The sequence below is a fragment of the Mytilus galloprovincialis genome, chromosome 10 (genome assembly GCF_965363235.1).
Source record: "Mytilus galloprovincialis chromosome 10, xbMytGall1.hap1.1, whole genome shotgun sequence".
Lineage (NCBI taxonomy): Eukaryota > Metazoa > Mollusca > Bivalvia > Mytilida > Mytilidae > Mytilus > Mytilus galloprovincialis.
In genome coordinates this window covers 6,986,373-7,012,001 of record NC_134847.1, presented here as the reverse complement: position 1 = coordinate 7,012,001, position 25,629 = coordinate 6,986,373, and the positions used below count along the sequence as shown (strand labels likewise).

At 31.1% G+C, this 25,629-nt stretch overlaps 1 protein-coding gene across 1 annotated transcript in view; it reads right to left on the bottom strand.

Moving 5' to 3' along the window:
* LOC143049758 (uncharacterized) overlaps positions 1-24,036 on the bottom strand; it is a 68,442-nt gene extending 44,406 nt beyond the window's left edge. Inside the window, exon 1 of the mRNA XM_076223474.1 lies at positions 23,786-24,036. The gene's annotated coding sequence lies outside the window, so the exon portion shown is untranslated. The remainder of the gene's footprint in view (positions 1-23,785) is intronic.
* Between the last annotated feature and the right edge of the window lie 1,593 nt (positions 24,037-25,629).

The following is a 25,629-nucleotide window of genomic DNA, read 5'->3' as shown; positions in this document are numbered from 1 at the left end:
GTGCATCGCAGGTTTTTTTTTATTTAATGACGCACTTGATAAATGTTTCGATCAAAATTTAGAACCTTAGCACAGCTGACATAGTTTCATATTCGGTTTAAAATGGAAATCCTATTAAGTTACATCTTTGTTAAATGAAATAGTTAGCTAATATAACCTTCTCAAATTCAAAATTTTGCGGGGTATAACAAAATCGCACTTATTTGCAAGTCATGCTCTGTTTATGCATCATACCCCCCCCCAAAAAAAAAATCAAAAAAAAATAAAATCGCAGTCTTAAAATTTCAAGCCAAGATTGACAATGTCTTTTCGAGGGGTAATAATCTGCTCTACCACTCTCTCAGATATGTGTTATTTAATTTATTATACTGAATGTTCTGTTATTGCTGTCTATTAAATTTCAAATTCAAAGAAATAAGCTGTGACAAATCAATACCAATCATCCGTATTTATTAAAGCGCACACTCGATCAAACGTCTCCGTGAAGGGTTATAGAGTTTTTGCCATGGGATAGAGTAAATTTTCTTCTTGCTATCAACCAATCAAAATCTGGAATTTTGACATGAAGTCTAATAAAACACAATATCTAACCGTACTTAGAAAAGAAACATTATAACTAAATACATGAATGTTGGATCAATAAATACCGAAACACGTCGTATAGCATGCGAATTTTCAATCGGCAAAACAGTCATATTCGGAAATAGGTCACGTTCGGTACTTAGCAGACAGACGATGTAGATGGTAAACCACAATCTAAGACGTGGTAAAAACGTCGTTAGTTAGTTTAGACACAGACACATCGTATAGATCAACCAATTTGTGATGGTGTCCATATAATTTACGGAGTGTCATTTTTAATCTTTCCTCCTCATAACTTTGTTGGAGCAGTTTCTGCGTAAGATACACACTCTTGTATATGAAGTCCGTATAGTGTGAACATGCACGAGCATAACGTATCAATTGAGATATGTAAACACCATACAACGGAGCAGAGGGTATGTTACTGCTGAGAAATGGGAAATTAATAATTGGGAAGTTGAAATCATCCCGTTTGTCATAGACTTTAGTTTGAAGTCGTCCATCTGTGTCAATATTGAGGAAAAGATCAAGGTATGAAGCAGTACTTCTAGTATCAATAGTATCCTCAATTTCAAGTTCATTGACATATATGAGATGCAAGTTCTGACTGAAATATGAGTTAGGACATCAGTACTATATCTGAATGTAAAATTAAAGAATTTCGCAAGGTGCTTTTTCTTTTTCTTTTTTAGATTGTTCTGGATGAATTCTGCTTCATACGAGTAGAAAAACAAATCGTCCAGAAGGGTGCACAATAAGTACCCATTTGAATACCGAATGTCTGTTGAAATATCAATCACAGAACTTGAAATTGGTTATATGATTTGAATTTATATTCACTTGAAGATTTCTTGATTTGTGCAATACACTGTCATGACTGTGCTGTTGCACAATACTTAGTAAATCTGTTTTCAGACTATATACAAAGAATTAGCAAAATAAATTGTGACCCCCAATTTTTCTTTGGAAAATTGACAATTTCTTAAATCTTGAGGTCAAACAATTGACCCCCCTAAAATTATTTTTTATTTAAATTTCATAGAGATCCATACACATAAACTAAAGTTATTGTTCGGAAACCAAATGTCTTCGGACACAATACGACCCCAATTTTTTTTTGTGGTCGTATAAAAATGACTATAGCACAATATCACAATGGCGAGATGTTTAAGTACCGATCAACGCTAAACGATTATTACTAAAATTGACTACACTATTTATTTCCATCAACTGTAAAGCGCAAAAACAGGGTCCAGAGAGGGATGGCAGACATGAGATCCATTAAAACTGAGGGAAAATAGAAACGAAAAAAGTACATATAAATAAGAAGATGTGGTATGAGTGCCAATGAGACAACCCTACATCCAAGTCACAATGTATAAAAAGTTAACAATTATAGGTCAGAGTACGGTCTTCAACAAGTAGCCTTTGCTCCAACGAACAGCAAATAAAAGGGCCCCAAAATTACTAGTTTAAAACAATTCAAACAGGAAAACCATGTCTGCATGTTGATTTATATTTACATATGATGTCCTTGTATCTATGATGAAATTTAGTAAATGTTTTGACTAGTTTGTGATATCGAAAACCCTGGTGCAATATTTGTTTTAGGAATACAGAGATTTCTTTCGTTAAAATCAAATACGTTGTTACATACACGAGCAAATCGAACAAGTTGAGATATATCTATATGTGATAAAATCTTACTGGTAAATTGCTTAACTCGCAAACAAGTTATTTGACACAAGACAACAACAAAAAACTAAACAAAGGCGGAAGATACCTGTTGTAGATAACTAGTATAATCGCTTAACATTTCATATACCGATTAAGGAGACAAAAATTCAGGGAACAATAATAGACTGATGGAATCGCATTAACTTAAAAAAAAGAAGGCTTTCTGAGTCGACACGGTAAGCGTCTCCTGCTATGTAAGTATCAACGGCCAGGCGAATCAATAGTCGATCAGAATGCCACAATCGGACATAGGGCACCATCGGTAAAAATTACAGACCACACGACTTTTCTTGTACAATACGTGTCTGAAGATATGAGACCGCAACAAAATGAGTTGAGACACCAACACATCTCATCGGTCAATCAACTGATGTTATTATACTTCATGTCAAAGTGTCAGATTTTGATTGGTTAATACAGGGGAGATAATTTACTCTATCCCATGGCAAATACTCTATTGCCCTTGTCCTTGCTTGACTTAGTGTGTGATCATAGTTAATGATTAGGTGTTTACCGTCGTTTGGTATGTATCGTCATTAATGATTAGGTATTTATCGTCGTTAATAATTAGGTATCTATCGTTGTTAATGATTTTGGTATTTATCGTCGTTAATGATTAGGTATTTTCGTCGTTAATGATTTGGTATATATCGTCGCTAATGATTTGGTATTTATCGTCGTTAATTTTTTTGGTCTTCCAACTGATTTAATTTAGGCGCTACTTTGGAGTTCTCTGTAGACGAAATGCACGTCTGGAGTATCAGATATGAGCATGGTTTCTTTGATGAGTTCTGATAACAGATAGAAGATATCGAACCAAAAAATGAACATCAGAAAGGCAATATTAATGAAATGATAGAAAAGATGAGACAGATGGTTTTTCCTCTTTTTTGTGTAACTTGAAAGATACAAGCATACATTTTGTAACATGTTGAAAATTATCATATTACCGATAATATGCAAACAAAGATTTCAATAACTATTTAACTCTATTTTTTTTTTTATTTGTGAGATTTGTCTGTAATTGATTAAAAGTGTCATTAAATTAACGAACATGAAATGTGGATGAGTCATATGGCTTTGTAAAAATTAATATAAGATATTTCTGTTTAAAACACAAACAATGAACTTTAAAATTTAAATCTACGTAATTTGATGCGATCAGTCTTTTTCTTCGTGATCATAAGTGAAGTATTATCAAAACGTCTCCTAATTTGGTCATTTACAATAGTATTGCTATTTGAATAATGTGCAACCGTGTGAAGCGTCAGGCTGTAAATATATTAGTTTATAACGTAAACATTGTGTTAATGTATATGGCGCATCAATGTTTAAATGTATTTGGCATTGTAGATTAAGTGGAGAATATTTTTGTAAAAGATGACAAAAATTTACGAAAAATTGTTTTCAAAATTGACTTTGATGTCTTTAAGAGTCAATATAGTGTCATTGACCCTTTGGGTCAGGTGAGCTAAAAATGACATTCCAATTTGTGCATAAAATAAAATTCTTAAGTTGAACTAAACTAAAGGAAAAGGCTATTTTTATATGATTTCTAATTTTGTTAAAATGAAAAAAGTCACAAGCAAAATAGGCACAAATACTATAGGGGACTAAAAGTCACTGGACAATGTCACAGGAAAAAATCACAAGACAAAAGTAGCAATATATGACAGAGTACAGTTTTCTAAATGGAGCAGAAAAAAGTCATAATTTACATGTATGAAATATATTAATCAAATAAATGTTTGAATGCACAGAAAAAAAGGTCACAATTATCTAGATGGTAGATTTTTAATGCATACATGTATCTGAAAAAGTCACATTATAGCATATTTAAAGTAAAAAAATGTAAATAATTTAATGGGCACATATATGTTATATAAATGATGTTTATACATAGTCTGATTTTTCTTCAGATTAGTTTTTTATAATTAAATAACACCTCAAAAGTAGACGGTGAAAAATCAAGCTTTGATGAACTTTGGAACAGTAATATTACTTATACTACAAGAACTGTTCATTATACTTGGTTCAGAAAGATTTTATGTTAATAAAAGCAGTCACTTTACTTGTGTACCTCCTACTTGTATTTCTGAACATTTTTATTACTTCAGATCCCACGGCTTTAAAAAAATTAATTTACAGTACAATACAGTACATATACCATAAAGTTATATTTATGTTGATTAGAAAACTTTAGGTATTAGCAGGTACTGAAAATGGTATCATTCCAGTTGGTCTACTCCCATTTGATCTACTCCCAGGTTGCAAGTGGTCTAACAGTTCCGTCTCTTTAAAAAAAAATATAGTTTTCCGTTCGGTCTACTCTTGATAAATGTTATACGTTTGAAACATTATTTGTTTTATACGTATAGGGCTTTTGTTAATTGATAAGGGATATTTAAAGGTGTTTTTTTTTTTTTTTTTTTTAAATTTATTAAAATGTACTTATCATGCTTATAGGGGGAAGGTTGAGATCTCACAAAAGTAAACACGTTTAAGCCGGCAGCATTATTGCATCAGTCCTAAGTCAGGAACCTCTTGCCATTGTTAGTCTTGTATATTTATTTTTTTTCATTTTGGTTCATATCTATGTTTCGGAGTGTAGAGTGGCGTCCATTTTCCTGAACTAGTATACATTAGTGTTTCGGGACCTGTTCAATACAGCCTCTGGCTGCTGGATTTATGGCTGTATAGAGGGCCCTTTGGTGGCCTTGGACTTGTTTGTGTTTTTTAGTCCCGGTGAGACTGCTTGTTCCTTATTTTTAAATCGTTAACCGCATACCAGAAGCATGAAAAAGGAGTCAAAAGCCCTCATTTGAATTGCAAATTAGAAAGAATACATAATAAGGAACATTTATTATTTCATTTCAAGTTGAAGTGACTACAACTTCACCCTTAACTTCTTTCAAGACTATAACCTTAGTAGGAATTGATTAAGAAACAGACAGGAAGATGGACAGATACATTTACCAAAAAAATAATACCCCTTCTATTGGAGCATACACAACTAGCCTCACAAGATGTCATAATTGTTTGGACAAGCAAGATTAAAGCACTTGAACTAAAAAATGAAAACCACATTGCGTCACTAGACCCAGCCCCAACTATCCACTGCCGTTAGTAGGGGCTGGGTCTAGTCAGACTGCCTTTGTTGTCCTGTAGATTATTTCTTTTTAAACTGTTTCATCCTGTCACAGGGGGGCTTATTACTGTACTTGGGTACTTATTTTCGGTAATTGCCAGCACCGATAATTCAATAATTTCAAAATCCCCCTTCCCCATAACACAAACACAATTTATAGGCGCATAGGGTCAAAAGCTAAATGCCAGGTGACAACAGGCTACCTTTGTCTTTTGACGTTGACCTATCAAGGAATTTAGGAAAACCGCCTCATTCAGGTCTATATATTTAAAGGTGTAATGAGAATAAGTATTACAAATTACAGAAACTATATCATAAATAACATAAGATTATTATTTACAGCTGTCATTCACCTCCAAAACATATAGATTGATGTATCCATGCCGCTTACATCAATTCGCAAAAGCGAAAGTAGAAAAAAGCTGACCGCCTCTCAAAAATCGATTTTACAATCGGCAAGCATTAATTCAAGTTATCAAATTTATGACTCGTGTTTTAATTCACTTGGTCGAGGTTAACTATCATTATCGAAACAATTCACATCATCGACCGTTAATGCATTATCAAAAAAGTAACCATCATTATCTGCGCTCGAGTCACATTAAATAGATCATCTATGATGGTCGAACGTAAAGTATTCTTTACGCCGACTATCTATAATGATCGACCGATAAACTATCAGTATTCCCGATAAACTGTTAATGTGGTTTCCGCGTTCCATACGTGTTAAGTCTCATTATCGAAGTCACAATTGCGAAAAAATAAGGAAAGGATGTGCCGCGGAAATATACCACTGATAGATCTGAACATTTTCGTAAAATGTAAAATAAAAAAAATATCGAACTCCGATGAAATTCAAAACAGAAAGTCCGTAATCAAAATCTCAACGGTCAGAAGTCGAAACATAGCGTGTCTTCAACACGTTCGGTTCTAGATATATATAGTATTAAAATAAAAAACAAAGCACAAAGTAATCATGATAAATATGGAATGTGTTGATTTATTCTGTTGCTCATTATCTGGCCAAATTCAGCAGTTGAAGCAACGGATATGGATGATCGATAACACGAAAAAAACTCAAAACAATACGTTATTATTTTTTCTTGATTTACCTTCCTTAGTGACGGTCCAAGCAATATATTTGATAGCTGAGGATGTAAAAGAACCGATACAGTTAAAGAGTTAAATTACCAAAATAACATACACATACAGCAAATTGCATCTACAGAAAGTTAAAACCTCAGTTTATAATTACAAAATCTATAAATGATCAATTTTAATATGGATTGAAAATTCTTCAACGACGCCGAAGGGTCCGAGTACACTTATGTCTTTACCAAGAACTTATGTTGTGTACCCAAAGCAAATGCAAAACACTTCACCAAACAGATACTTTATTTTGTATTTGTCTAATACTTTATAGACCTATTTCATTTTAGAATGAGAGAGCTGTATTTTGAGAGAAAAAGACCAGACGACACCGAGTTACCATGAAGTTTTTCAATGCATAATATAATGACCTTATTTACCATGACTAAAATGTTAACTACAGTTTGATAAAAATATTCAGTGCATATAATTTTTACATTTAGTAAGCATGTATAGTTTCAGTTTGGTTTTAACTGTACCATTTTCCGTCTTTAATGTTCTTTTGAACGTTTTGGTCAGAAACAATCCATTTTTCCATTTATTGGACTGAATTATTATAAAATGTCACAAACAAATAATGTGAAGTTCAGTTTATTATACAATATAAAGTTGCTTTTCCACAGATAAACTTAGTAATGCAAACCTTTTCAAAACATTTTGAACATCAGCCAAATTGTTATCACATTTAGTGGGGGAGAATAATTTAAAAATACTTGATAAAACAAGTTCTTTAAATCTCGATGATTAAAACAGTATAGGAAATTGTAAAAAGTCTTTATGACCGTCCTGTTTTCCAAAGTTTTTCAATACCTTTAAAACATTTCAATTACCAAATAGTCTTATAATTTACAGGACAACATTCACGGAATTTAATAAGGGGGAGGGGTAAATAATTGTTTCTTCATCCTTAATATTTTGGAATTAATTACAATTGTATTTCAATATCAAATGGAAAAATGAGTACTTATTCCTAATTTCAGTAGAACAGGACGAAAATTCTAAAGTTCAACAATCGTGATATATGAATCAAGAGGTTCGTTAAATAACATTCGAAATGCAACTGCACAAGCATCTTTTAATTATTTTCTTTTTTTATTGCTTTCAATTCGAGTCAATATTTTATTGGAAAGAGTACAATAGAGGCGTGATCCAAATACAGACAATATTACAATATTAAAACAACATATAAATGAAATATAGTTGCATATAACAACAAGTCATAAGATATTATTGATATTTTTGATATTATTGATATTTCTTTAACTAAAAACGTGTTTTATTTATAAAGGCAACAGTAGTATACCGATGTTCAAAAGTCATAAATCGATTGATAGAAAACAAATCCGTGTAATAAATTAAAGACGATATTAACAATAAAACAAAAGAAACTTTGAAGTTCAACAAAAACAAACGTCAACATACATAGAAACTATTTTATCATAGCTGCTAATATTTCATACGAGCTATATTTAAAGGCAAACAAAACAAATACAATGAGAAAGAGCAATGTTTTAAAGTTCGTATTTACTATTATAATATTTACAATTGAATTTATCATTTGATCTATTGAAGTTAAAAGGTCACTTAAAAACCTCATAATCATTCAAATTAACAAAAGAGAATGCTATTTAGAAATTTAAATGATTTTGCATTTGACATGTCATGTAATAAGAATAACAATATAGAATAAGAATATTTTATTATTCCAATCAAGGGCCCTTGATGGGCAGCATAACATGTACACATAGAACAATACATCATGATTTGTAACAGAAAAACATTTTTATATAATAAAATGAAATATTAAAAAAAAAATTCAGACAAGTGTTATTATCTTCATTCTATAAAAATCAAATACATTTAATACCAGGCAGGATCAGAACCATAAAATCATTACAATTATCAATAATTGTTATTACATACATTAATCAACATTTCGTCTAACATCAAGACATGTAATAGTATAGCTCCCTAAATATTTAAGTACAGACAAATTTTCATTAGTAAATAACCAAACAAATTTTGCCTCATTTGAAAGATGTATAAAATTAGGACAAATACAGTTTATCTCCTTGAAAAATATTTCCCTATCAGTTTTGTATGCTGGACAACTAGTTATAAAATGTTGTTCATCTTCAACCAGATTTAGAGTACATTTCTTACAAAGCCTTTGATCTCTTTCTATATATAATGTTTTATACCTGTCTCTTTCTATTTTGAGATCATGTGCACTGATTCTAATTTTACATATGGCACTTCTCAATTGAAAATTGTTTAAAGATAGATACATTTCTTTCGAAAAACAATTTTTAAGTTTGAAATAAGTATTTAATTTACTACTCTGTGTATCTGTTCTTTTTGTGTTCCAAAATTTTACAAAACTATTACAAAGTTTTTGCTTAACTGACTTGATACAAAAGTTGAGCTTCACCTCCAAATTATGAATATTCAGCTTTTTAAAAATGAAATGTATGGATGAATACCAGCATTCAATATTATTATCAAACATGTTTTTGTTACACATATAGGTATCATACAGTAAACCGTCTTTCATATTCTTTATTCTAAACCAATATTTTAGCATTGATAATACAACTGAAAAAGATAAAGGGAATCTACATATAAAGGGAATCTACCAAGCTCTCCTAGCACAGCTAGGTTAGAAGACTTTTTGTTTACACCTAATATATACTTCATATATTTTAAATTGGATTTATCTAAAAAATCATTCATATAAATGTGCTGTGATAAATATTCACTTTCTTTCTGGCATGCTGCAGTGCTAGTTTTAAACATACCTGTAATTTCGCTGCCATACATTAAAATTGGTTTTATTGTATGGTCATATATATGTAAAAGAGTAGAAATACTTGGATTGGAAGATGATAAAGATCTTTGCAATTTGAATACAGCTTTTAGTGATTTTTTGTATAATTCTTCCTTTCCCTGCTTAAAAAGTCCACTAGATATAAATTTTAAACCTAAATACTTATAATTGTTAACACATTCTATTGTATCTTTTTCGAAATAAAAATATTCTTTTAAAAGTTTACCAGGTTTGTTAAATATAATAACTTTGGTTTTAGACAGATTGACCTCTAAACACCATTTAGTACAAAATTTTGATAAATCATCAAGTCGTTTTTGAAGACCTGCCTTGGAACTAGAAAAAATAACAATATCATCTGCATACATGAGGCAGTCAATCCTGCGACCGTTTATATCAACAGCATCTTGGCTTTCCTTAAATACATCCGGTAAATCATTTATAAAAATCTTGAAAAGATTTGGACTTAAAACATCCCCTTGCTTTGCTCCAATTTGAGAATAAAAATTAGGAGTAAGCACATCACCTATTTTAACACATAATTCACTTTTATTGTACATGTCTCTCAGGATAGCATAAAAGTTACCACCTATATTATATTTTAATAGCTTATATTTTAAACCAGAATGAATGACTTTGTCAAACGCTTTTTTGAAATCAACAAAGCAAGCATAAAGTTTCCCACCTTTCATAATGGTGTACTTATCGATTATAGTTTTTAATACAAACATGTGATCCGATGTCCTACTTTTACTTGAAAAACCAATCTGACTTGGATTTATTATATTATTTGTTTCTAAATAGTTATCAAGCCTTTTATTTAGTATTGAATTGAATAGTTTTCCTATACACATATTAATTGCAATACCCCTGTAGTTTTCAGGTTTAGATGGATCCTCAGCTTTAAAAATTGGGAAAATATATGCTGATGACCATTTTTTGGGATATATTCCTGAAGAAAATACAAGATTAAAAAGTTTTTGAAATAATGGAGTCAAAATACTAGCACCACTCTTCAGTATTTCATTTGGGAGGCCATCTAAACCGACTGCCTTTCCACATTTTAACTTACAAATAGTGTCTAACACTTCCTTAGAGGTTATTCTAAAATCCAGTTCATTGAAAGAGTGGCTTAATTCCATGTTTTTAAGTAACTTGTCAATTTGATTAATTCTACATTTATATTTATCTGGTATTTTATTAAGTGATTTAAAGTAGGTATACCAAACATTTGTATTTACTGTTTTTTCTGGACCCTTCTTTTTATCATCTTTAAGTGACTTGATTAAATTCCAGTATTCTTTTGGATTATCTTCCCTTAACCCATCAAGACTGTCCAATATTTTTTGTTTAAATTCTCTCTTTTTTCGTTTGCGAGATTTATTGTATTCTCTATAGCATTTGAAGTACGACCCTCTTACAATTGGATCAAAGGGAAATTTAGATAGGAGTTTCCCTTTAGAATGAGTATCCCCCGTTTTGTTTTTAAGTCAGTATCAAAAAAGTTTTTATTTTTACGCTTTTTTCGCTTAATAGATTTTTTAAATACTGTTGCTTTATTAGCAGCATTAACTATTATTTCATGACATGTATTCACAGGATTCTCAATGCCCTCAGATGTATTCTCAAAACTTTTGTCGAGGAAATTTTTAATATTGTATTTTGCATCTGCCTGTGTTAGTGCATCACATAATTTTTGACCCGCCTTGGTTGACCAAATGTATTTACCAGGGAATATTGATTCATTTTGATTGAGATCTTGTCTCTCAACAGAATAACTTGCTAATATTCCAAATGAAAGTTTACAATGACAGTCTGACAGAGTAGAAATAAAATCAGAAACTTGAAAGTATGATGTGGTGTTTAACAAGTCTTCTGACATGACAACATAGTCAACTACACTTGAACCTGTTGGTTTGATACAAGTAAATTTACCAGAGGAATCACCCCATAATCTACCATTCACAATACGTAGTTTGGAAGAGATACATAAATCTAGAAGCTGTTTACCTCTACTATCAACTTTACAATCATTGCTACATCTAATTTGTTGTATAATATCACAATTATTATTATTGTACAATGGTATATGATCATCACTTGAATCATCTTGTATAAAATCAGGTTCCGACCCTGTCCTGGCATTTAAATCTCCACATAATATAATATGGCCTTGATTATTGAATTGTGTGGCTATATCTTTTTCAATACTTTCTAAAATGTCATTTTCTGATTGACTGGCATAATATGAGTTGCTACGTATAATATAAGCCAAGCAAAGAACTAAATCCTTCTTTAAGTTGAAATAAAATTTATCAAATTTTAACCATTGATAATCTTTGCTTGTATTTTGTAAAATGTTAATGCCATTTCGAATATCATTCTTTATCAATATACCAAGACCACCATAAAATCTTGCATTGGTGGATTGTGTTCTACATACTGGATAATATCTGTATCCGTCAATATTAACAGAAGTGTTATGACCAAGATGTGTTTCAGTTAACAAAATCACTTCATATTTTACTATTTCTTGTATAAATAAAGGGTCTAAAGTTTTATCAAAATTTTTTGATATTAGTCCACCAACATTCCAGACACAGAATGATAAATTTGAAAATATGTTAGAGTTTGTGTCTTTTTTCTTGATCATGTTTTCCTATATTTATATATACACGTAACTTTACTTATAAAGTTTACCCTTTTTGGAATAATAAAATTCTCCACTTTTTAGTAATACAGATGTGTGACAAAAAACTAAACTTTAATTATACAAAAAAAAGAAAAAGAAGAGAGAAAAAACCCCCAAAAAAACCAAAAAAAAATATTCTAAATTTACCAAAGTTAAAACAACTTGCAAGCTAACAATATTGAACCAAAATAGTACTGAGAGCTTATAGTTTTTACAACCAAAAGTTTAATTATAAAGTAATTATCAGAATTTTCATCATGAGCATTATCGTCACCATTTTCTTCCACGTCTGTAGTAACCTCCTCTAGAACTGTTATTATAGGGTTCATCGTAATTCCTGTAGTCTGTATTTGATTGGCCATAATCATTATAATCTCTGTAATCTGTGTTTGTGTGATTGTAATTCCTGTAATCAGAATTTCTCTGTTGTGCTGGTATACGTTTTGGGAGATTTAGGGCCTCATCGATTGCATCTCTTATATTTGATGCTAACACATTTACACCTTGTGAAGATAGATGGAATTGATCCTTACTTAAGAATCTTTGAATTGCCTTTCCTTTGAAGGAGAGATTACTGTTGTCGCAAAAGAACACCTTTTCATTATTTACATACTCATTCTTTAATAAAGCACTGATTAATTGACCTTGACTATTTAGTGAACAACTATCCGCCCTTGGTGTGGGAGCGGATAGCACAATTTTACATAAAGGGAATTTATCCAACGTTGAAGTTATGATATCTTTCATTTTGTTGACACAGTACTCTGTTGAATTATCCACCATTTCATTAGTAAGAGAATGGAAAGCTATTACATCTGGTTGTTTGTTTACATCTCTGAGCAGGCTTTCTGTTTGTTCAAACGTATACGCATTAAGCTTCCTCAAGGTAAATTTGGAGGATAATTTGGACGGTTCAATTCCTTTTATATTAGATGTTCCAATTAATATTACAGAAGGCCTTTCCTTCACCTCATGTTGCTGTGTTTTTGGTTTACTCTGGCTAGCTTTTGTTCTGTCTCTTTGATGGGTTACTGTTTTGAACTCTTCCTTGTTCACCACAGCACCTTCTTGTTGTTTTGCAAGTAATAGTTCCTCATCTTTTGCCTGTATTACAGAACTTAATTCTTTATTCGACTTTTGCAACATTTCAAGTTTGTCTTCTTTGTCACGTAATTTCTCATTCAAGGATTCAGCTCCTGTTTCTAAAACTTTTATAGATTTTTCATATGTTTGTTTGCAAGTTTCAGATTTGGATGTTTGTAAATCAAGTTTCGATTGTAAATTTGCTTTTTCTAGTTCCGATTTATATTTGAGTTCCTGTACTGTAACCTTTAATGCGGAATTTTCATTTTCAACCATGTGAATTGCTAGTTTGTCAAGATCTACGCTAGGTTTAACCATACTCGATATAATAGACAGGGGCATTTATTGTTTTTAACTGCAAGGTTGGTGAATTTCAGTGTTAGATATATATATTGTCGATTCCTTTTAACCACAAACTTGCACATGTATTTTAACCTTCTATATATAAATATACAAATATATTTGATTTCCTTTTCATATACCAATTTTTTTTTTATTTGAGTGTGATTTTTACAGTCGATTAACAATATTAAAAAGAAGATGTGGTATGATTGCCAATGAGACAACTGTTCACAGTAGACCAAAATGACACAGACATTAACAACTATAGGTCACCGTACGGCCTTCAACAATGAGCATTTTTATTAGCTCCGTCATGTGGATAACTGACTTATCTTAAAAGTCATTCTATCATTCGTATCGTTTCAAAAAGTGTTTTTGGTTACAATATCCTGTAGCAATCATGACATGTGTTTTGTCATTCATGGAAAGTACACATTTGGTATTACGTCTCATAAACGAAGTCACAATTACGGAAAAAAGGAAAGGTTGTAAAAAAAAAGAGGAAACCGGTATGGGTTGACAGGGTAAACGGCTTCTGATATGAATGAGTCCACATTCAGTATTGATTCTGTTGCTAATTTTGTGGCCAAATTCAGCAGCTGAACCAACGTATGTGGATTTTTAATAATAGTAAAAAGAATGAAAACAACACCATCTTCCTCGGAAACGTTTCAAGCCGAATATTTAAAAGAACCGAAACAGTTGAAGAGTTTTATAACCAAAAGTACAAATAGCCAATTCATATACGGTCAACTTTTTCTGAGAAAGTTGAAACCTCAGTGTATAATAACAAAATCTATAAATGGACATTTTTAGAACGTGGAATGGGTTGAAATATTCAGTCGCTTTTTTGTAACCAAATTCAGCAGCTGAACAATGAAAATGGATGATCGATAATACGGGAAAAAAAATTATAACAGCACGTTATGATGTCAGTCCGTCTAAAGCCTTTTCTGAATATACCTTCTTCAGGAATGCTCCAAGCCGAATATTTCATAGTCAAGGATATACAAGAAATGGAAGAAGTTGAATAGCTAGATGACCAAACGTATCTACACAAATAGCAACATACATGTACTGTCAACTTTTCGTGAGGAAATTGAAACTTCACTTCCTTTATAATTTCAAATTTGATAAACGGACAATTTTAGAAACAAAGAATCTTCCATGAAACAAAATGGCTATTTTATTTCGTAATGATAGAGCTTTCTTTTTAAAATAAAAAAAACACCCGGACAATACCTAGTTTTCATGAAATGTGTTTCTAGTATATCGGAGCATAACAAGAGATCACCTCAGTAATGCAAAACTTTTCAAAACACTTTTGAAATGAGCCGCATTTTTATCACATGCAAGTGAAGATTTCTAAAAAAAATCAGGAGCATTAAATAATGATGATTCGAACGGTATTGGAAATCGTGAAATGATTTATGGATGTTGTCATTGTTTTTAAATAGCTTTAAAATATTCAAATTACCCAATATTGTCATATTTTAAAAAGGCAACATCAGCACAATTTAAGAAGAGGAATGTAAAATATTTTTTTTTAATAACAGTTGTAATTCAAGATCATAGAGAGAAGTTTTTACTTAAACCTTATTCAGTGGAGTTTTATTTAAAGGCAAACAAAACATGTACAATAAAGAATACTGTTTTTAAGTTCGTAATTTACTATAATAATATTTAAAGTTGACTTTATCATTTGATCCATTGAAGTTTTAGTGTCATTTAAAAACCTCATACTTATTTAAATTAGCACAAGAGAAAGCTATATAGAAATATAAAATTATTTTGCAATTGTCAAGTTATTTCCACATTTTCAATACGGGTCATTTATTGTTTTTGATTGCAAGGTTGAAGAATTTCAGTTTTAGATCTATAATGTTGATTCCTTCTAACCAAATACTTGCATATGTCTTTAGACCTTCTTTATATAAGAATACTTCCATTTTCATTTCATATACCGATTTCGTTATTAAGATGAGTGGTTTTTTTTTTCAGTTGATTAACACTAAACTGTGTTGTGAGTGTACAAATGATGCAATACAAAGGTCAGATTTCAATGAAGCTGTTCTTAAAATGAGAAATAGTTATGGACATGGTTCATCATTTAACTGTACAGAAAACAAAAATACTGAACTCCAACATGGGTAAATTCTTAAAGAAGGAATTCTATAAGATATGACAATATCAAACGATCGGTCTATATCGACCAACGGAACGGTATAACAGCTTGATGTCATTACGGTTGAATGAAAAATAATTAATCATAAAATGTCTGTCACGCTTCTTTAGTTTGTACATTTAAACAGTGGTTGATATTGGCATATTATCAAAGACAAGGCACAGAGCTGTATTTAAACATTCATGACAAGTTTAACAAATGTTTTCGTCTTTCAAATTATTTCAAAGGGTTGAATCATTATTTCATAAATATTTTTTCTCTGTTAAACCATTTTTGAATTTTAACTATATTTGCTCCATACAAAATTGTCATAGCATATCAATTTACAATATCATCAACATAATCTGATTACCAATGCCCGGATAGATCCTCTATACTCCAGTGCTATTGCTAGCCATAATTCTAGTTATTTTTTCATAGATTACTATTGATTGATTGTTGGTTGCTTTACGCCGCATTAGTACAACCATAGATTACTAGATTATATACATAATCGATTGGCCTATATTATTATCAGAAAGATATCTTACACAATTCAAGCACAGTTATAGTCTATACAAAAATATTGTGTTTTTTACAATGTGAATGTGGGATACTTTTGTACAGTAGTTGTAAGATTTTCTTGTTCGAGATCATTCTAGTTTATAGTGCCCGACTAATTATATTCCTTGAGTACAAATTTAAGGTATTGGCAATTATCCAAGAATTTCACGCTAAACAAGTACTTCCTATAACAGTAGGCTGTCCATAAGAGTGTGTTTTAAATCCGTTGTTGCTACAAACAAGATTTGAGAGAAAAAAGCAATAAAATGAGATAAGCTTTACTTTCAATTTTTTTTTAATTTGGTGAGTGTAAAAATTCTAGATCATACATGCTCACAGTTTCATTTGTGTGCGGGCTACATGAGGACCTTAAATTTCTTGCCTCGTGAAAATTGAGTGTCACGATTATTGTCTGTAAATAAAAGTTTCAAAATCTCTCTGAGGGGTTCAAAGACGGCCTTTTTATTCATCTATCAAAGATACTACTAATTTCCCAGTGACAGTTAAAATTATTTGTCTTTTATCCAGGTTGGTCGAGGCCTTCCTTGCAAAACATATCTTTTAAATTATTGTACTTGGTCTCATCCTGTACATGCATGCAATATTTGTCACTGAATGTTAAGTAAATAACAATGTAGCAATCAATCGATTAATTTGAGTTCGTTAACATCATAGTGAGCTATAAAAGGCCCCGATAAGACAATGTAAAACAATTCAAACGAGAAAACTGTCTTTTTGACACTCAATTGTACACCACTTTGTCAAGTGGGGGGTTATAGTGATAAAGAAGTCCGTCTTTCCTTTCGTCCGTTGGACCGGTACAATATGTTTCGCCGGTTTTGTAAGCGCATCTCCTCATAAACCACTTAATATACATTGGGGGTTCCGGCCATTTTTAAATGGAGAGGGGTCCAATCCAGGAGAAAAGGGGATTCCAAATATATGTTCCCATACAAATGAATTGATAGTTAAAAAAGGGTTTCAAACTGCCGGATCCCCTTTTTTTGAATCCGTCACTGATATAACTATTAATTAATCTTATTCGGATTTCTTATCATAAATGATAATGATTGTATTGTGTACCGTCTATTTCGAATTTTAGTAAAAATCTTTTATGAGGTTACTTTATATAAGATACGGACTTGAACATTACATTATATGGGGGCACTCATCAGGTATTTCCAACACCTCCTAAATCAATCATTAAAGTTTTCTGAAATTGCTCCATTTTTACTCGATTAATGCATTATGGACCTTCTTTTTTCTGTAAACTTACCAAAATTATATCACATGAATTATCCCCCTACGCAAAGCTGTCTTTATCCATTTTTTGTTATTTTAAAAGACAAGCTTGATTTATGTTATCATCAATTGGTCAACGGCGGACGGTGTAAATAATCTTTAAAAATGTAATAGCTAAACAGATAACTGTAACGATACACTATTACAAAGTCCACAAGCGAATCATGTATTACTTTTTTTTTATTTTTTTATTTTAAATAAGACTGATGGAACAAAAATACAATTATTTTGCCGTCTAAAAAATTCATCAGAAATATATTTGTATTGTCTGATGAAAGTAATTACACGTTATAGTTCCCTGGATAGTTCATAATATCACATATACACGTATATACCTTCAAATTGCTGTTGTTTTTTCTTCAAAATCACGACTGATCATACAGTCAAAAAATCTGAAATCGCTTCTAGAATACAGTCAGTTCTAGACTGATCGTACAGTAATTTATTTTGGGATCCTCTAGGAAAATATATTTTTTTATGGGAAATACGAATATTCTACTTAAATACGAAAAGAATATTGAAACAGTATATATTTAACTGTAAACTGATGCAAATATTTGCAATAAAAGATTATTTGCTTTGTACTACGAGAGCAAAATTGTCCATCGATTTCACTTTTTTCTACCAAGTTGATGTGATGCACACGTATATTTTATATTCCAATGCATGTTTTTGTTACAGTTACTCATATTTATGATGCTATATATACCTTGAAGATGTTCAAAGCACTTTGTAGAAACAAATGATGAGAAAAGTTACCGTAGGCAAAACCGTCCTGTAAGCCAGTTGGAAATCATCGCTTCGAAAATCGCGACTTCCGTATAGCGTACAGAATAGTATCTACACTGTGACTGTCAGTCATGAAATCTAACGCTTGCTTTATTCGTAATAAATTTAATGAGCGGTCACCTTTGTATAAATTACAAAATTTGTCTATAGGTTGACTACTATACTCTTATTTTCATACTCCTGCCCATTATGTCTATTTTGTTCATGTATCGTTGTAAATATAATGGAACGTAATGCGACTGTCATACAAGTGAGAGGAGCTATGAAACTAGGTTCAACCCAATATTTTCTACATGAGAAAATGCATGTACTAAGTCAGGAATATGACAGTTGTTGTCCATTAGTTTGATGTGTTTAAGCTTTTGATTTTGCCATTTGGTTAGGGACTTTCCGTTTTGAATTTTCCTCAGAGTTCAGTATTTTGTGATTTTAGTTTTTACTACTTATAAAACGATAATGTTGAGAATAACATATTACGGTCTACGATCTATGTAAAATCTTTATTCACGGAAAAGTTCATAAATAACAAGAATTAAATATCTGAGGTAATTTTTCATTTGAAGTTTGATAATCTAAATTTGCTGTACCTAAAAAGAGACAAAATAATTTTCAAAAGTCATACGAAAATTTAAATTTTAACCTTGTCGTTTGGATAACTGACTTTTCATAAGTCATTCTAGAATTCATATCGTTTCAAAATGTTTTGTGGTTAGAATATCCTGTTGCAATCATGGCGATAGACTTGTTGTTCATGGAAAGTACAAAATCGGTGTTTTATTACCGAAGTTACAATTGCGGAAAAAAGAAAGGATATGTCGCGGAACTATACAACTTGATAGATCTGAACATTTTCGTAAAATGTAAATTAGACAAAAATATCGAACTCCGAGGAAATTCAAAACAGAAAGTCCCTTATCAAAATCTCAACAGTCAGAAGTCGAAACATAGCGTGTCTTCAACACGTCCGGTTCTAGATAGTTTTAAAATAAAAACAAAGAACAAAGTGATTATGATAAATGTGGAATGTGTTGATTGATTTTGTCGCTTGCATTGTGGCCGAATTTAGCAGATGAAACAAATGATATGAATAATCTGAGAAAGTTGAAACCTCAGTTTATGATTACAAAATCTATAAACGGACAAATTGTTAATTCCGCAATGAAACAGAGACTCCGACTACACTTATTCTTTTTAACAAGGACATGTGTGGTCCACAAATCAAATTCTAAACACATAACCAAACAGATACTATATTTTTGTTTGTCTAATACTATATAGAGGTATTTCATTTCAGAATGATAGAGCCTTAATTGAAAAAAAACAAACACCCAGACGATACCTAGTTTCTGTAGTCTGTTTCAAGGCATAACATAATGACCTTATTTACAATGACTTAAATGTAAGCTACAGTTTGATTTTTTGTTTTAAAAGTAATTTATATTATTGTCAGTTTGGTTTTACTGTACAATTTTCCGTCTTACGTGTTCTTTTGAATGTTTTGGTCAGAAAAAAAATGACTTATGGAGGTCCTTTTGTCCAATATATTGTCTTTTTTTAATAACTTTAAAACGTTTCAAATAGTCTCATATTTTATAGGAGATCATCCAAAGAATTTAACAAGTGGGAGGGGTATGATATTTCTCCCTCATCCTCAATATTTTGGAATTAATTACAATTGTATTTCAAAATCAAATGGGAAATGCGTACTTATAACTCCTAATTCAGCAGAACAGGACGCAAATTATTTAGCTCAACAATATTCTTCCAGACGTGATAGATGAATCAAGAGTTTCGTTAAATAATAAAATTCGAAATGTAATGCATTCGTAATATTTTATTTTAATTTTGTTATTGCTTTATTTATATTCTTTAAATAAAAACATGTTTTATTCACAAAGGCATTAGTAGTATACCATTGTTCAAAAGGTGGCACGGTAGTATTTGCATTTCAGAATTTAGGTTGCTCTTTTGTATACCCTACCTAAGTCAATGTATCTGAACAGTGTGATTGGACAAAAAATCATTTCAACTGAACACCACTTTCCAAAACCGGGGGATGAATCAGGTGTAGAAAACTATAAAATAATTTTACAAACAGATGAAAATAAATTTTTAAGAATTTTTTTGAATTGTGTATTCACTGCGTGATTAAAGACCTAAATGCACTAGTGGGCTTAGGTTTTAAAAATAGCAACAAAAGTAGTAAACGGTCATGATACACATTCAAATTCATTTCTGAATAATAAAATGAAAGTACTTCAGTTAACTGTGAATGTATAATTTTTGCAGTGTTAGAAAGTGGTGAAAATTCTAAAAAGGCTATCATTATGCCTTATGGGCCAGGAAATACTACCGTGCCACCAAAAGTCATAAATCTATTGACAGAAATCAAATCCGGGTTACAGACTAAACCGAGGATTACACATCACCATAAGAGGTAAACAGCGCGGAACACTGAAGTGCAACAAAAACACACCTTAGCATACATAATTTTCTGAAAGTGACTTTTTCATAAAAGCTGCTTATATTTCATACGAGTAAAATTTAAAGGCAAATTAAACAAATATAATGACAAAGAACACTGTTTTAAAGTTCGTATCCTACTATTATAAAATTTAAAATTTACTTTATCCTTTGATCTATAAAGGTTTTAGGGTCATTTAAAAACCTTATAATCATCCAAATTAACACGAATAGAGAATACTATATCGATATATATATATATATATATATATATATATATATATATATATATGATTTTGCAATTGGCCTGTCATGTCTTAAGGGGTAATTTATTGTTTTAACTACAAGGTTAGATAATTTCAGTTTTAGATATATATATATATATATATATATATATATATATATATATATATATATATATATATATATATATATATATATATATATATAATAATATTTTTAAATTTGACATTTCACATCAAATAATAACAGTTCGTTAAAATATTGTCACTAGCGCTTTCATGCCTTCTGGCAATCTTCAGGCGACGTTTTAACAATGTCCTTGACGACACTATATATATATTGTCCATTCCTTTAAATCACAAACTCACATATGTCTTCAAACCTTATATAAATATATATATATATATATATATAACTCGTCTAAACATCAACCCAACAGTGTTAGATCTGTAAATTTGCTTTCGCAAATTTTTGGTTCTTCCCTCGCCGGGATTCGAACCCATGCTACTGTGATATCGTGACACCAAATCGCCTGCACTGCAGCCGTCCCGCTAGACCACAGGACCACCTGGGCTCTTAAAATAGAGCTTTCGCTGGCCGTGTGTTACCTTTCCACGTCAGTTTTAATCTAGCGGCGTACTGCAGTACATGATATATAAGGAATGAAGATGTTATTGTTACAGATCAGCCAAATTATCTATAGTAAAGGATCCTACAAATTAATGTAAGATACAGTCACAGAAAATAATTATATTTATAAGTACGTCTGAGTCAGTGACAACCCTACAACAGATGTATCCATCGGATCGCCATCAATGATGGTGATACATGGCTGTGTACATTATGTATATACAACTCGTCTAAACATCAACCCAACAATGTTACATCTGTAAATTTGCTTTCGCAAATTTTTGGTTCTTCCCTCGCCGGGATTCGAACCCATGCTACTGTGATATCGTGACACCAAATCGACATATATATTATTTCCTTTTTATATATCAACTTTGATAGGATAGATTTCAATTTTTGAAATACTAAGGTTTTTCTACCTCAGGCGAAGATTACCTTAGCCGTATTTGGCAAATTTTTTAGGAATTTTGGTCCTCAATGCTCTTCAACTTCGTACTTTATTTGGCCTTTTTAAATTTTTTTGATTCGAGCGTCACTGATGAGTCTTTTGAAGACGAAACGCGCGTCTGACGTATATACAAAATTTAGTCCTGGTATCTATGATGAGTTTATTTTCAATGAATTTGTTGATTAAAGTTGAAACAATGGTATGGGTTCTGATATATCGAAATATATACACATATTATGGTTTATTTTCAATATTTTCTCCTCTATAATCAATGCGTACCAACATATAATAAAAATGAATACGTACACGATACATGTGACCAGAATAGTTAAAACGGATGAAAGGTGGTTCAATATTGGTAGGCGACGTGGTCTGCTGCATTGTTCAATATTTCTTTTGTATATTAAATATAATCGGGTGATAAAGTCACTCTCTAAAGTCATTTACCAAAAATTCAGCAGGATATTTTGGGAAAACGTCAGTATACGTTCGATGGCAGTAAAAATTGGGTTATCATTTCATAACAGAACGAATGTTCGTATATGAATAGCAGTCATCTTTTTATATTTTATCTTTTCATTCAAATCACTTAGTCTCGATAATAACTATGAAAAAACGTCAGACAGGACAGAATAAGCGTACGGTGGAGAATGATACAACAGGGATTTTTTCTTACAACACTTATACTTTTATTATATAGAATATATATACGGAAACATATCAACAGCATTTCAAACTAAATTCTGTTTGACAAATTGCATAGTATACGTAAACATTCTACACGTTTATAGATCAGTAAGAATAGTTAAAGTTTCGGTCTCTTTAGAAGTTTTAAATTTTATATTTATCTTATTCTTTTTCATTTTGATACTGCAGTTTACCAAGTCTACAATACATAAAACTGAGATATTATATATACTTTGCCTTAAAATTGCACGCGATGAATGTTTGAAACAATTTACATTTTTATCATACTTATTACAAGTATATACCTGACAATTACGATAACGTCAATTATGTACTGCAAAAAGAGTTAAAATATCTTGAAATGATCTATTGTTACATTAATGATTTTACTGATCTGTATTTATCAAGCAGTGTTTTTAGGTTTCGTAAGATTTCATTACACCATAATATTGTAAAATCGTAAAATTGAGAATTGCAATGGTGAATGTGTCATAGAGGAAACAACCCGACAAATAAAGCAGAAAACGGCCGAAGGCCACGAATGGGTCGTCAACACAGCACGAATATCCCGAACAGAAGACGGGCTTCAGCTGCCCACTAAACAAAATGTGTACGTGTTCAGTAAAAATGGACGGCATACTAAACACCAAAACAACAACCCAAAGCTACGTTCAATAATGTAAAATAATGTAGAATAATAAATACCTAGCCTAGAATTTCGCTTTATTTGTACCAAGGAACTGCTTTGGCATCTTTTAGAGACTCAAAGTATATTTGAGCTGAAAAACCGCGAAATTAAAGTGTTGTTACTTTTGCTTTAAGTGCATGTTTATATTTATAAATACCGACAACATATGTTTCTATTCAACTCAATGGTTGCTCGAAATAAGATAGTTTTATACATCGTGTTAAAAGGACTATGAAAAAAGTCTTACCTTTAAAGATCTGTTTACGCTGCAACGCATACAAATTTGCACATTTACAAATGTTTATTTCACAATTTGTTGGTCGTGAATTTCACCGCTCAATTGTAGTACTCGAAATTTCTTTTTAATTAAGTCATCGTCTACCTTTTTATATCAGCACAATTTAAATTACAACATTTTCTTTGTAAAATCCTACATGTTTTCGTATGTATGTACAAGTATTCGGTTAAGAAAAGTCTTGTAATTTTGAATATATATAAGTGTTTAACGACCTTGACTGACTATACGAATTGTGAATACACTTTATTTTTAAGTCTTTATAAACAACTATATATTTTATAATTGGTTAAAAAATAGTTCAAAGCAAACCAATCAAAGACAGTTATAATGAATACAGTTCCTGTTTGTAGAATTTTAAACTCTTAAGGTAGAATTTTTTTAGTATATCATAGTTTTAAGGTCACCTAAAACTATACTTCTAGATCGTCATACTTTACGATTATTGATGATCATATTATCGTACCTTAGACGGGATGTTTTCCATTTTCAGTATTTGATGATATGAACAGTTTTGTTTTAAAAACTCTCAGTTGATTTTTAGTATAGATTCAGTTTAACTATTAGGAACTAAAGATCGTCTCATTTTATATGAATCTCCATATTTGTCTGTATGCATACTTACATATTAATAATTATTTCTGCACATTCATGGTCATGTAAGTGTTTAAAATTGTGAAATATTCGAATTCCTTGTAAACGTATATTTGATCCTCCTGACAGATTTTTCCTTGAAACTTTATAACAAAGCTATACTAATCTGTTCTTGCTTAAACAAATATTCCATACCTTTTATTCTGTGAAGACCAAAAACTATAACATTTGTTCAAATGGAACTTATATTATGAAGGAAATTTTGTTTCATAGCAATCGCAGATCGCTGTTGAATACCGTATTCTTATTTTATCTTTTATTATTTGGAAATGTTCTAAAGCCTCAAATCTATATATATTTACAAACATGATAGAGATATGTGTAAATATATACACATCGATAGTTGTCTTTTCATTACTAAGAATGGGACCATATGTGCTCTTCTTCTTGTCGAATTGTTCCTTTATTCATATGAGGCTGACTTTATAGTCTCCTGAGCCAACATTATCCTTTAATTTTCACGTTCCGATATAAAGCTGATGCCTTCTTACTAAATAATTAAAAAAATTGGTAAGTATGCTGAACGCATCTATCCATTAGAACTTGGAATAAAGGATACAGCCAATAAAGTTAGTTCTACCTCATATCTTGGTTTACATCTAGAAATTGACAATAAGGGTAGGTTGACATAACATACTTTATGCGAAAAGAGATTATTGCTACTTCCCAATTGTGGACTTTAAATTTCTATGTAGCAACATTCCATCAGCGCCTGCATGTGGGGTTTATATCTCTCAGTTGATATGAGATTCCAGTCTGAGAGCTTGCATTTACTATCAGGAATTCCTTAATAGAGGGCTACTGCAGCGACATACAAGGAACTATTAAACCAAGAGTTAAACCAAGTTGTGAAATTGAAAGCATCCCTCGGGATATTTTAAGGACGCCATCATTTTCCTGAAGGGTGACCTACCGAATAAGTCTTGTGACCGGGTTTGTATATGTTTACCCCTCCAGTGCACCTGACATTAGCTCTAGTTTTAGGTGTGGTTAGTGTAACAGTTTTTAATTTTCTATGTTGTACTAGTATTATGTTTAGTTTGTCTTTTGCTCGTTTTTCAATTTTTGACATTCACGTAAATTTTGCAGACATATCAACAACACATTGAGAATTTTAATGTTTGAGATCAAATATATTTGCC